The 12,246-nt window shown below is 36.7% G+C and overlaps 1 protein-coding gene across 14 annotated transcripts in view; it reads left to right on the top strand.

The window, feature by feature from the left end:
• Window positions 1–12,246, top strand: part of NAALADL2 (N-acetylated alpha-linked acidic dipeptidase like 2) — a 494,729-nt gene that overhangs the window by 175,868 nt on the left and 306,615 nt on the right. The window contains exon 1 of one of the 14 annotated variants that reach the window (XM_061452512.1): window positions 10,691–10,717. The exons of the other annotated variants lie outside the window; for them this stretch is intronic. The gene's annotated coding sequence lies outside the window, so the exon portion shown is untranslated. Of the gene's footprint in view, window positions 1–10,690; window positions 10,718–12,246 lie in introns of those variants that run through there. 14 annotated transcript variants of the gene reach the window in all.

Here is a 12,246-nt window from a genome sequence, read left to right as displayed (position 1 = left end):
AGTTGAAGTGTCACAGAAGTGATTAAAATGTTCTTCCAGACTCTGCTGTTACAAAAAAGGAAGGAAACCATAGTTTTAGAAAGAGAAAAGTAAGCCAAATTACCTCAGAGTAAAACTGGCATTTTCTTTTTTACCTCTTTCCCCACAGAAAAGTTGTTAGAATCTTGGTCTGTGTAATGCATTGCTTGAAAAAGAAAAAAGAGTGAAATATTTAAGTTGGTTAGATGAGGCTTAATTACAGCATTATATATTTGATGCTTTTCAGCATTAGCGGCAATGTCCCATGTGCCCTCCTCCTACCACTGCAACTCAGGAACCTACAAAACACAGTGTCGCGTCATTTTTAATTGTAGTTATGTCTTCTAGATATGGATATAGTGCATTTTTTTTTCTCTTAAAGGAGTTTTTGTTCACTTTCCATCTTCCCATTTCATCACACAGAGGTGTGATCAGAGTTCAATCATGTCTGGGATGCAATTGGTGATTTTTTCAAGTGTCAAAAGTACTTTTTAGATTTTTCAGGTTAGTTCCAAGCTCTGGCATTTCAAGCAATGACAACAGAAGCAAAACCATGCAGCTATGAGTAATTTGCCATTTCCCAATAACTTTCCAAATAGATTCGAGTAGGTTTTGCATAGCTTTCACAATTGCTTTGAAGAGCATTCAAATGTACCTCTCATGTTGAAACAATCTCGTACTTAGGTTTCCCACACCAGCCAGTAGTGTATCCTGCAGTAGTCCTCTGCAGGGCATTCCCAGACTGAAGTGTGAGAATTCAGTGGTTGAACCACTCCTGTTTCTTCTGTGCAGTTGCCAAACCAGTTGTTTTAGCTATCGACTTTCCCTTTTAATCTTTGCTGTCTTGGTTATTCACATTTACTAAAGAATGAATGTTATTAACTCGGATGATGACAGAAGTACTGAACACAAACTTGTTTAAACTGGGTATGTAATTTGAAATTTATAAAGGGAATCTTCAAGTGAAAGCAAGTTTTTCACCAGTAGTGTTGGAGGTTCTGTTAGCTTTTCAATCCATATTTGAACGCACCACCTTTATATTTTCTTTTCAGTCTTGTGTCAGAGAGTGGCTTCTGTGAATTTATATAAAAGCTGTTGCATGTAACCTCCTACAGATAGGGAAACAGGGACGACAAAGTATATCTACCTAGGGAAACTGGTATGGAGGAATGCAGTAGGCCATCGGTCTGAGAGTGTCTGCTAAATAGGTACTGCACATGCACCCATGTGTTATAATGCTATAAGCCACAAAAAGTTCACATTAGAAATGTGAGGCTTATAGTAGATGCCCAACTCCACAACTATATGGCAAACTATAATGCCAGAAGAAAAGAGAAAGAGAAATAAATGAAAGGTGTTGGAGAAACAAAGATTGCTGGTGAAGATACACTGAGCAAAAACTATCAATCCTTGTTTAGAAGAGTAGACACTAAAGTTTCGGTGTGTCTTAGATGGCAAAGGAAACTGCCATTCATCTGAATGTTATCAAGGGGCTTTCTATTCCTCTTAACCCATATGATTGTGTTTTGATGCTTGGGAGCGTGTGGTCCTCCTCTTTGAAAATCGGTGTGGTCCTTACTAGATGCCTTGCATTCAAGGGAGAAGATTTTTTACAGTTTGAAAATCCTAAGGACGATGGAAGATTCTTTCTGCTACTTTGCTCTAATCATGTTTATGAGTTGCCTTTGGCTCAAAACTTACAGCTGTGTTAAGTCATTGTTCGGTAAAACTGCCAATGTAGAAACTTAAATCTAAGGGTATTAGAACTGAAAATACTTGATATTTTCATTGTTAATTTCCTAAGACCCTCTTTATAGTCTCTCTTGCTTGTCAACTATACAATTAACTCAGGTTATTTGACCAGCTTGCTCTAATATTCTTTAAAAATCACTGTAAAATATAGAGACTTTGGAGTAGTAATTACAGAAGTAATGGGGAACTGTAATTATTTTAGCTGTTGCATTTTTTAATTTGTCAATATATCTTTGTAGTGTTCAGATTGTGTTTTACAAACCTCAGGTATGAGATGGAGAACTTGTCCTTTAAAAATGAGTATTGGTGCATAGTAAGTGTAGTAATACGAAAAACTTGGTATTGTACATGCTTTGGAAGCAGTGAGAAAAAAAACAGGGTAGTCAGCTCTTGAAGATCCATTGCTGTAGCATTAAAATAAACAGGAGACTAAGCTTTGGTACAATTTAAAAACAATTAATCTCAAATAAAAGCATAGTGGCAGCATAATTGATGCAGATCTATGTAAATAGTTATGGTGAATTAGAATGTAGTATTACTGAATGGACTGCTCAGGATCTTAGTAACTAAAAAAGACTGAATACCCTGTTTACCAGGAGAAATGTTCTTTATTCTGTACCAGTTGCTTTAGGTTATTAATTTGAGAAGCTGATCATTTTGGACCATTAATCATCGTAATTAGAGAAAGATTTAGTGAGCTTTAGTGCAGTTCTCAACTAGATTAATAGATGTGTAAACCAATGTTTATTAATATAAATGAAGTAAATTAGAAGCATGATGTTATAAAGATGGGGATGAAACTTAAGGAACTCTTCTGGATTCTCCCAAAACTCCCATTAATTGAAACACGTTGTTCTCCAGTAGTTTGCTTTGTTTTGTTTCACTCTTTTGTTTGTTTTTTTTGTTTTTTTTTCCTCCTGCACTAAAAGTGCTGTAGTTAAGCCCAGATAAGCAGCCTAGGAGAAGAATGCATGCAGTGAAATCTAACCATGTTTACAGTTACTTACTATGAATAGATTTTTATATTTGGGTGGAGAAGGGAGTAGAGAATTTAGCAGCCATGGGAAGTTGTACATTTTTATTTTTTTACATATTCTTATCAGCATGATCATGTCTTTTCATTCATCTGGAGGCTCAGAGCCAGGATTGCCAGCACATGCAAGATTTTGTGTGTATGGAGACTCCTACCCCAGTGTGGCGCAACAGTTATGAGCATTGCCACTCTTACTTCTAAATAAGAAATACTGTGCACAGTGACGTCTCCTTGATGCTTCTGCCAGGTAGGGAGACTGAATTTTCAGTCTGCTAAAGATGTGACAACTGCATCTATCTCTGGCTTTACTTCAGAGAGGAGGTGACGTATGATAAAGTGTAGTGTAGAAGTGAGAGGTTTTCCCCAGCTCTGAATTTTTTGTATCTTTTCTTTCTGGAGGGCAGTTGCCTTTGTAAGTCTGGATTTTCCTACTCTGGGGTTCGCATGGCAGATAAATGATGGCTTATAACAGGGTGTCCCAGTGTCCGGACTTCCTGCTGACCTTTCCCTGGGTTTCTGGCATGAGTTCTGTGGATTTGTTTGTGCTCCTGTGCATTGGAAAGGGAGATTTCCAGACACTTTATTGAATTTGTGTGCTGAAGCACCTTCTTTTTGAGCTGTGTCTGTAGTTAAAGGGAAAAACCTCAGATTTCTTTAGGATTGACATCAGTTTCTCATTTATAAACCTAATGTTTCATTGCTTACAGAAATGTGAGGTTCTCCTGATGGTCTGTTCAAGCCTTGTAGATTCTGATTCTAGTTCTTCTGTTCCCAAATTATTTTTTTTTAAATTAGGAAGAAAATGTTTTTCAGAAGATTAAAAGACTCCTGTTACCAGAAGAGTCAAAATGTCTATAATTTAAAAATCTTCAGGTGTGTTTAGCAGCTGGAGGAAATCTGCATGCATGTGCATGTCTTTTCCTATGTCCAAAACCCCATGAACTGATCCACAGATCCCCAAGAGCTGTCAGCAATTTCTTCTCCAGTGAATTTTTTTCCTCTTAATGGTATTCCCAATCCCAACCAAATGAAAGACTTTGTTTTTTTTTTTCAACACGGTGGTTCTTGACCTCCTTTCACCTTCTTTAGTTTAGGTACGCAGGAATAGCTCTGTACTGAAAATCACATTGCAAATCTGAATACTTTCAGAAAACTTCAGAGCTCTCTCTAATAAAAAGAAAAAAGGTTCAAGAAAGGCATCAGTTGCCTTATTCATGTGCTTTGAATAGCAATTTCTAATAATGCAAAATACTACATGGCAAATGTAAAGAAGATAATTTCCTATCCAATCCAGCCTCCTGGTTACAAATCACCTGACAGAAATACCATAAAGAAGTAGTTGTGACATGCCCTCCTCTGTCACTCCAGTTATTCCACAGCAGCTTTCCAGTGAGCAAGTTGGGAAGTAAAACCGGCTTTCCAGCAGAAGCTCCTTTAGGGTAGGTGGTTTCAGTTTTGCCTTGCTTGATTTAAGTAAGACAAGCCTGTTTGCAGTTCTGAATTCTTTTGGAACGTGTCTTCACATGCAACTTTTCATACCTTTCTGGATCGTCTTAAAAGAAATCTATACCTGTAGTTGACCTACTTAATCTATGCAGTTATTCCACTTTGTAGGATGTGTGCACAAGTTGTTCTTGTCTCTGGTTTTTTTTTTTTCCCAGCTTGGCAGTCATTCTTTTTTAAAAATATCATATGGTTGGTAATGGGAACTTAAGTTCAATATTTCTTTTGTTAAAATTACTGTCCAGAAGAATGGAGGCAGAAATCAGGCTACCGCTTTGCAGAATCACAGCTCTTTCACTGCCTTCTCAGAAACCCTGCTGGATTAATTCAAATGTTTTTAATAGCGATGAGTAAGGCAAACGGAGTCCTGCTGAAAGCAAGTGAAATGTCAGGGATTGTTGATTCTAGTTAAAAATGCACCCGTTTCTCACCAGAGCTTCATGCTGAAACATCTTTTTATCTATGAATCTACTAGGATACTTCCAAGAGGTGATGGCTATCTTGTGCCTAGTTGTTATCTGTTGTGTGGTGCCAAATTTACTTGTGTTTCTTCCTTCCTGGCTGTAAAGCTGCAATATTATTTAAAGCTCTAGTTTTCAATCTACATAAATTGTTTCTGGATTAAATTGCATCTGAGTGCAAATATGTAGAGAGTATTCAGCCTTGTAAACCCCTGTATGCTCTGTGATCTAACAGAACTCATTAACAAGCTAAAATTGAAGGATGTAAATAGCTTTCCTGAAGACACTGCGTTATTTGGTGTTTGTTACTGGCTTAGTACTGGTACTCTTAACATACTGTATTATCTGTCCCTAAATCGATATAATTAAAATTCAACAATGTTCAACTGCTAAATATAAGACTTTTTTTTTGGTCAAAATTTACTCATTTGTGATTAAATGCTTGTTAGTATAGGAAAGAATATTAGAATAGTAAGTATATACAGGTTATTATGCATCTTTACAGAACACTGAGAACAGATTGTAGATGTATAATATAAATATAAAATTTTTCAAGCTACATACAGTAAATGTTTTGGCGATATTAAGGCATGCAGAGGGAGAACCAATAACTGCTAACTTCTTAGCTATGCAGATTACTATATGGCATCTAATACTATCTAGTGATTTGGTTATAGCATCTTTGACCCTGATGTTTTGCTTTCCATTTTTCTTGTAGATGTTACTTTGGTAGACTTGCCCTAATAAATTCTTCCCTGTGTTTTCCAAAGCGTTGCTTTGCCCCTTGGCTATCATAGGGAAACAGCTGTGATTTAAGACATCATCTTCGCTATTAACATCAAGTGGCTGCACAACAGCTATGAATCATCTTTATGAATGCGTTCTGACTAAATCATAGGACTCATTAGGTGTGGATGGATGGATATCTGAGAAAGTGATATAGGTAATAGACTCTCTTTTCAGATAATGAAAAAGTTTTCACCTTCACTTTTCTTTATATGCTTGCCTTGGAAATGGTGTCTTTCTAATACAAATGCCTGCAAATACACAGCTGAAAATGAGTCTATCACTGTAAATCCAGTTATATGCAGAAGACTGATTCATATGTTTGAATAAATGGTAATTATTCACAACTGGGGCTTCTGTAGCAGAGTGTTTTATCAGACGAGAGCAAGTTAAGGTGGTTTTATTATTTGCTTTTTTTCTTATTTCATGTTGGAAGTTTTCTGGCATCTGATGGTCAAGAAAGAATTGTCCCTGATGTTCTCTGAGGATGGTGGGGAAATTAATGAATCACACAAGCATGTGCAGAAAACAAATTTCCTGAATTTCTGTTTTACCAAAACAGCTGTTTAAATAGCATGTATTCTTTCTGCATGTGGTCTGTCTGGGAGAGTGTTGAATCTTTTCTGTATAATTCATTTACTTCAAGGAAATTATTTTATTTTTCCTCAGAAGAACCCAAAGATATATAAGCAAATTACCTCTTGGCCAAGCCGTACCTCTTAACCCAGCAAATATACCTCTTCCTTCCCCCAGAGGAGCTAGGTTAATCTGCTAGTTTTGAAATTTTTTTGCTGTAATCAGGTATTTCATAGTTGCTCTCTAAATAATAATTTTAGTTTGATAAAGCTTTCAATTTATTTGCTTCAGAGAATGGTCATTTGACAGCACCCCCCAGATCAGTCTGAACATTAGCCGCCTCAGGATATAAACTCATTAGAAGCACATATTCAGATTGATTGGATGGATACTGATGGTGATGATGATAATAATTGCATTGCGGTAGTGCCTTAGGATCCTAGCTGTAAATGAGGTTCTCATTCTTGTAGGTACAAAACTACGATACTCTCCCGCCCTGAAAGCCTTCAAAACTAGAAGTAAAATGAGAAACACTGAGAGCTTGAATACAACAAATCCTCCCTTCCTTCTCTTTTAATTAAAAAAAGATTAAAAAAAAAAAAGAAAAAAGAAAAGGAGACCTCGTTGCCTCTTTGGATCCCAACCAGATATGCCAAATTCTGTTCTTCAGTACATTTGAGAGAAGCAAAGTATCTGTCAGAACACTCATGCAAGACACTGTCATGCAAGAATATGAAGTTTTGCCCTCTGATTTGTGCTAAGCAGTTAATAAAGAAATGAAATAATGAAAGATGCAGGTTTCAATGGTAGTAATGCACATAGTGCTAGTAATAAGCGGGGAGCAGGAGCACATATGCCTTTTTGAAGGATGAGCTGAGGTTTATACCGAGCTATTGCTTTTACAGTCAAGCAGATGTCAGTGGCCTTGTTTTACAGGATATCATGATATATGAAACTGAAGGCATTTGAGTAGTAAAAATTACTCCTGTCAATTCGTCTTTGTGTATGGGACTTTGATATATCATTCACAGCTTAATTATATTGTCATACTTGAGAGATTAAAACAAAAGTCAGGTTGACTCTTGCTTAAACCTCTCTCTGAAATAATGCTGGTAGGTAAAGGGGGAAGAAATCCATAAGATCTGTATAAAATTCCATTATAATGTATTGTGCCATTAATAACAGGTTCCTTCCAAGATGCAGTTTCACATAGTGCAGTTAGAGAGATATTCATCAGCTGTCACTCACTACATAGAGCACAAGCAACTAATACCAGACGTATCAGGGAAAAAGTGGGACACTGGGAACTGTCCTTTGTACAGGCCTTGGAGTGGTTGGAATGTGGGTTGTCCCGAACCCCGGTGGAATTAGGGCAGCGGAACAAAGACACAGATCTGTCAGTGCAGGTTTACAGGCCTGACAGTAAAAAAGTATTTGATAACTCCATCCAGGAAGTCTTTGCTGTCACCTTCACTGGCTTGGAGATGGTTACCTATCTGCAGAAGGGAACTGGTGGGTGGTGGGGGCCAGGGCCTTTTAGCTGCTGTCCAGAGGGTACAAAAGGGACTTCCCTGCCCACCTAAGGGGTCAGAAGGACTTTTGCACATCGAGCTGGTCTCACTTTGTTACAAAGAGGGCGTGTGATTTTGTGTTTGCCTATTAAATGGCAAGCTACAACTGACAAAACAACCTGTAATCAAAATAAATTGCAGTATGTCATTTGGGCATGCAGGTTTTGGGGCTTAATCATTATCAAGTACATTGATTAAAGCAAAACTGATCAAAACTCAAAGGAGAATTTTATATGTTCTCAGACTCTTCTGTGTTTGGGTATTTTATCTACATAAAGTGGGTTGCTTTTATATGAAGCTGTTCATTGAAGTGAATTGCGCATTGGTACCTAGTAAAGGTGTACATGAAATCCAAAAAACCTGTGCAGTTAAATTAATGTTGAAATTTTTCAAGGCATTGTATTTGGTGTATTGCTCCTTCACCTTTTGTTTCTGGATGATACTGTAATGCATATACGATTTAATTGTTGTACTGGTGATTACTGCCAGGTGCTGCAAAAAAATAATTAAATACTAGACAAGTTAATGTAACTTAGGATAAAGCTGTTCACGTGGGTCATTGTATTATTTGTTGCATGTTTTATATACATGGGTTCAAGTGATTGGTTAAGTCATGCATTTCATTTATTTAACGACTTCCTGCTGTGGCTGTGATTTTAACCATGGGTGGCTTTCAGAGTGATAGCTTTGGAGGCAGAGAAAGGCTGTTTATCTTTGAACTTCAGGATGAGAAGGTAAATGTGTGCACAGGCAGAGGTGCTGGTGGTGACACCGGCTGATGTGTGCTTGGTAAAAATGGCTGTCAAGGAATTTTTCATTGACAGGGATCCCTTTCAAACACTGTGGAGCTTTTTTTTGTGGATGCAAAGGTAGAGCTGCTCCATATTCACCTGTCTAGGCATGTGGCAAATGCTGACAGTGCACTTTATATATACGTAAGCAAGTAGATTAATGAAACATTGGTAAAAAGTTCAGTCATACAATCCTTTTTTACTTGCTTTACCATTATAAGGTTAGATTGCCTGTCACATATTATTAATCTTAGCTTTCAAACTGTACCAATTCGGTGCCTCTGTATTTCTCTTCTGTAGCTTAGTTTAATGAAATTGTTATTGCTTCCTTCACATACTAAAGAATCTATGTAATAAAACAAAAGAAAGAAAACCTTATACAATTCCACAGCTACATGAATATAATGAAATGGGTTTGAATCTAATGTTTTCAGATATTTGCTTTGCTAAAACAAATTCTTTCCATGCATGTAAAGTACGTGTACACTTTAGGCAAAATTTAGATATTTTGGGAAAAAAAATCATTTAGTATGCTATAATTTTGGAAGAATGCTGCCATGAACTGGTATATTGCCACAAATTGCTTGTACAGTATGTGGCATGTATAAGTGAGAAAGCTTCTGATCAAAGGCAGAAAACAAATCTTTAGGATCAAAATTTCAGCAGTACAGGACAGTGAAGATTTACTTTTTTTTCCTTCCCCATTCTGAGACACCTGTTGAACTAAGGTAGATCCATGATTTGATACTTAATATATAATCAGAGGACCTTGTCCTAGATAGAAATCTCTTTGTAGTTATTTAGAATTGGCCTGCAGCCCCTGAAGGCACAGTGTAAGTTCATGTAAAATACATTTAGAGATGTGATTTGGGTGCATTTAAAAAAAAAAAAAAAAACTGAATTTTTTGCCATTGCAGTTAAAGACTTGTTGAGAATAGCTCTCTTTCTGAAGAACTTTTCACAGAGGTTCTTATCTCACTTTTTTAATTGTCTAGTGCAGTATTTATGTACAAAGATTCCTGTTTCTTTTCCGTAATAACTTTATGTAGGATGCTGCTAGATACTGTTGTTCATATGGAATTACCTGGCTTGACTTGGTCATACCAATGCCTTTTGGGTGAGCTTTGTCCATCTGACTGAAACATAATAAATCAGTAGATTTATTTTTTTTTTATTTTATTCTGTGTGGGTAATTTGCTTTTTATAAAAGGAAGAGGTAGAGTCCAGTGTTGTGTGGTGATGGCTGGCATGAAACATTTTCATTCCTTTAGAAAAGCATTTGCTGGGCAGGAGACCAGAAGCAACAGTTTGCCTACTATTACTCTGTGGAATATTTAATATTCTCTGTTTGGAGAGATTTGCTAATAGAGTGGTTTGCCTGAGTAACTAATGTCTTCTGTGGGAAAAATAAACAGATTTATTGATCTGTAGCAAGTTGTTGATATTTTTCACTTTCTCTCTATATGAATTTATTATATTTTGCAATATATTATTACTAATATCTTAGTGTGTAAATATTACAAATAAATGCTTCTAATGAACTTGAAGTTGTCTGTGTCCACTTTTTGGCTGAATGATACTATACTATTTAGCAGACATCCTCACATTTTCCTTTTGACTTCTAAATGAACATTGCAGCAGATTCAGTTTAAAGATTAATTTTCTTGCAAGAGGGTATGGATATTGTGTTTGTAAAGCAATACAGGCAATCCGGAAATGTGAAAGATGAGGAGAATCCAAGGGTAGTATTTGCATTGTTGATAGATAGGCTGTGTCAGAAAGTTCTGCAGGCAACTCATCTGCAAGATAGGGGGTTCTTTCACGTGCTCATTTAAATACTTGGGCCTTTATTTCTTCACTTTCTGTACCCCAGTGATTGCTAATACTGCCTGCTGCCTTGAAGCATAATTCATATCACACCATTGGCCAGCTTTGCTGGTCCTTGCATGCCCATTTAGGGAAGGTGAGGAGGTTGCACACATGCAGGTCTGCTTGACCCCTGGCTGTTCTTGGCTGTTCCTGGGAGTGAATGGTCAAAGATTGGAAAGAATTGGGTTTGGTAGGGCACTTTAAATTCAGTTGTTCTATCAGGTGCAGGTGGAGGAACTTTGGGACTAATTCACCCTTGAAGAAGTGATATCTCTGTGTATTTCTCCTCTGCCACACTGACTTTTTCAGTTTTTGTTAGTTGTGTGTGTGAAAATGATTTTAAATGTCTTCATATATGTAAGTTACTAATTTAATAATTCTCTAAATATTTACAATCTTGTATTGCATTGAAAAATTTTAGTACTTCCTGGCTTTTAATTTCATTCTTTAGTTTTATTTTGTAGGTGTTTATGTTTAGTTACTTGAAGAAAATCAGTAAGCTTTCAGTAAGCTCCTACTAGTTCTAAATCTTAGTGTGTAATCTTTTTGATGGTAGGACTTCCTTGCTGTGCAGCCCCATAGTTTTGTTTTTAGGTAACAGTAAGGTAACTTATTAAGTAGTAAGATGAGTTTATGCGTTATAAGTAATGTGTTTGATTGTTTTGATGATGAATGATGTATTTCTCCTGCTGTATGCGATTTCAGTAGAAACTTTTAAGCCAGTATCATTAAATATTTCTGTGGTGATATTGCAGGTTCTTGACTTGCTCTTATTCCTGAATCATAGAATCATAGAATAGTTAGGGTTGGAAAGGACCTTAAGATTGTCAAGTTCCACCCCCCCTGCCATGGGCAGGGACACCTCACACTAAACCATAATTTGCCCCGTAAGTTTCCTGTGTGCAAATAGTCTCTCTGAATTTGCCTTTACCAGGGGAAATGGAGGTAATACTCTTCCCTCGGATCACACCTGATATTTAGCAATATTTTAAGATATAGAGAGAACAGATTTTTTGTTGTCTGCATATACTTCTAAGTTCCTGTGCTTGTAAATTGCTTAGAGTTGCTACAGTGAATTACTGCACTGTATAATACTTCTTCTCAGTGGTTCAGGAAGTTTTTTTTTATGTACATGCTTCACTTAAAGAATACTATAACATTAATCAGATTTATTTGAAAGGTGTTATTAGGTTTTCTATACTCCGTACTGAATAGTAGCATATCCTTGGTAATGATTACTCATAAATCCTGCAATTATTCAAAGAATAGCCTCATGATTAGAGTAGCATTGACTGTGTTATCCCATGTTATTACAACAGTATGGAAGCATTTTCATAATAACAAGGGATTTAATTGGTGCAAAGACTTATTTGCAGAATACTAAACACATTGGTAACCAAGGCATTTGAATTGTGCATTACAGGCACCCAGAGTATTATCAGCTAATTAGGTGCTGGGAGGGCATACGTACTGTTAGCGAGGGCTGTTCAACTTCCAAACACAGTTGTTTTCCAGTAGTAAAATGGCCGGAACAATGATTATAAGTTTTATGTGACTTTAAGTATGTTTTATTACCTTCTGTGAACAGTTTCTAAAACATATTTTGAGCAGTTTTCAGGGAACAGTGCATGATTAAGTTTTGCAGTGAAGGTACAGATCTATATCTAAAAATTGTGCAGTAGAGTTTACATCGATAATCACATGGTTTAAATATTTAATCTGTTTCCAGGAAAAGCTTTTCTTCTTTTTTTTTTCTTAACCAGCAGATGTATTTTCTCAGGTGTTGGGAAAGTATCAGTGTAGGTTGATTGGACCCGGTGAAGGAGGAGATGCATTAATGGGAGCCTGATCCCCTGGGGAGTTCTTGATGATTAATCTGCCAGTTT

The sequence above is a fragment of the Pezoporus flaviventris genome, unplaced genomic scaffold, assembly GCF_033815535.1.
Source record: "Pezoporus flaviventris isolate CSIRO_AGI_PZ_B2104156 unplaced genomic scaffold, CSIRO_AGI_Pfla_v1 ptg000013l, whole genome shotgun sequence".
Lineage (NCBI taxonomy): Eukaryota > Metazoa > Chordata > Aves > Psittaciformes > Psittacidae > Pezoporus > Pezoporus flaviventris.
This window is presented reverse-complemented; position numbering and strand designations above follow the sequence as displayed.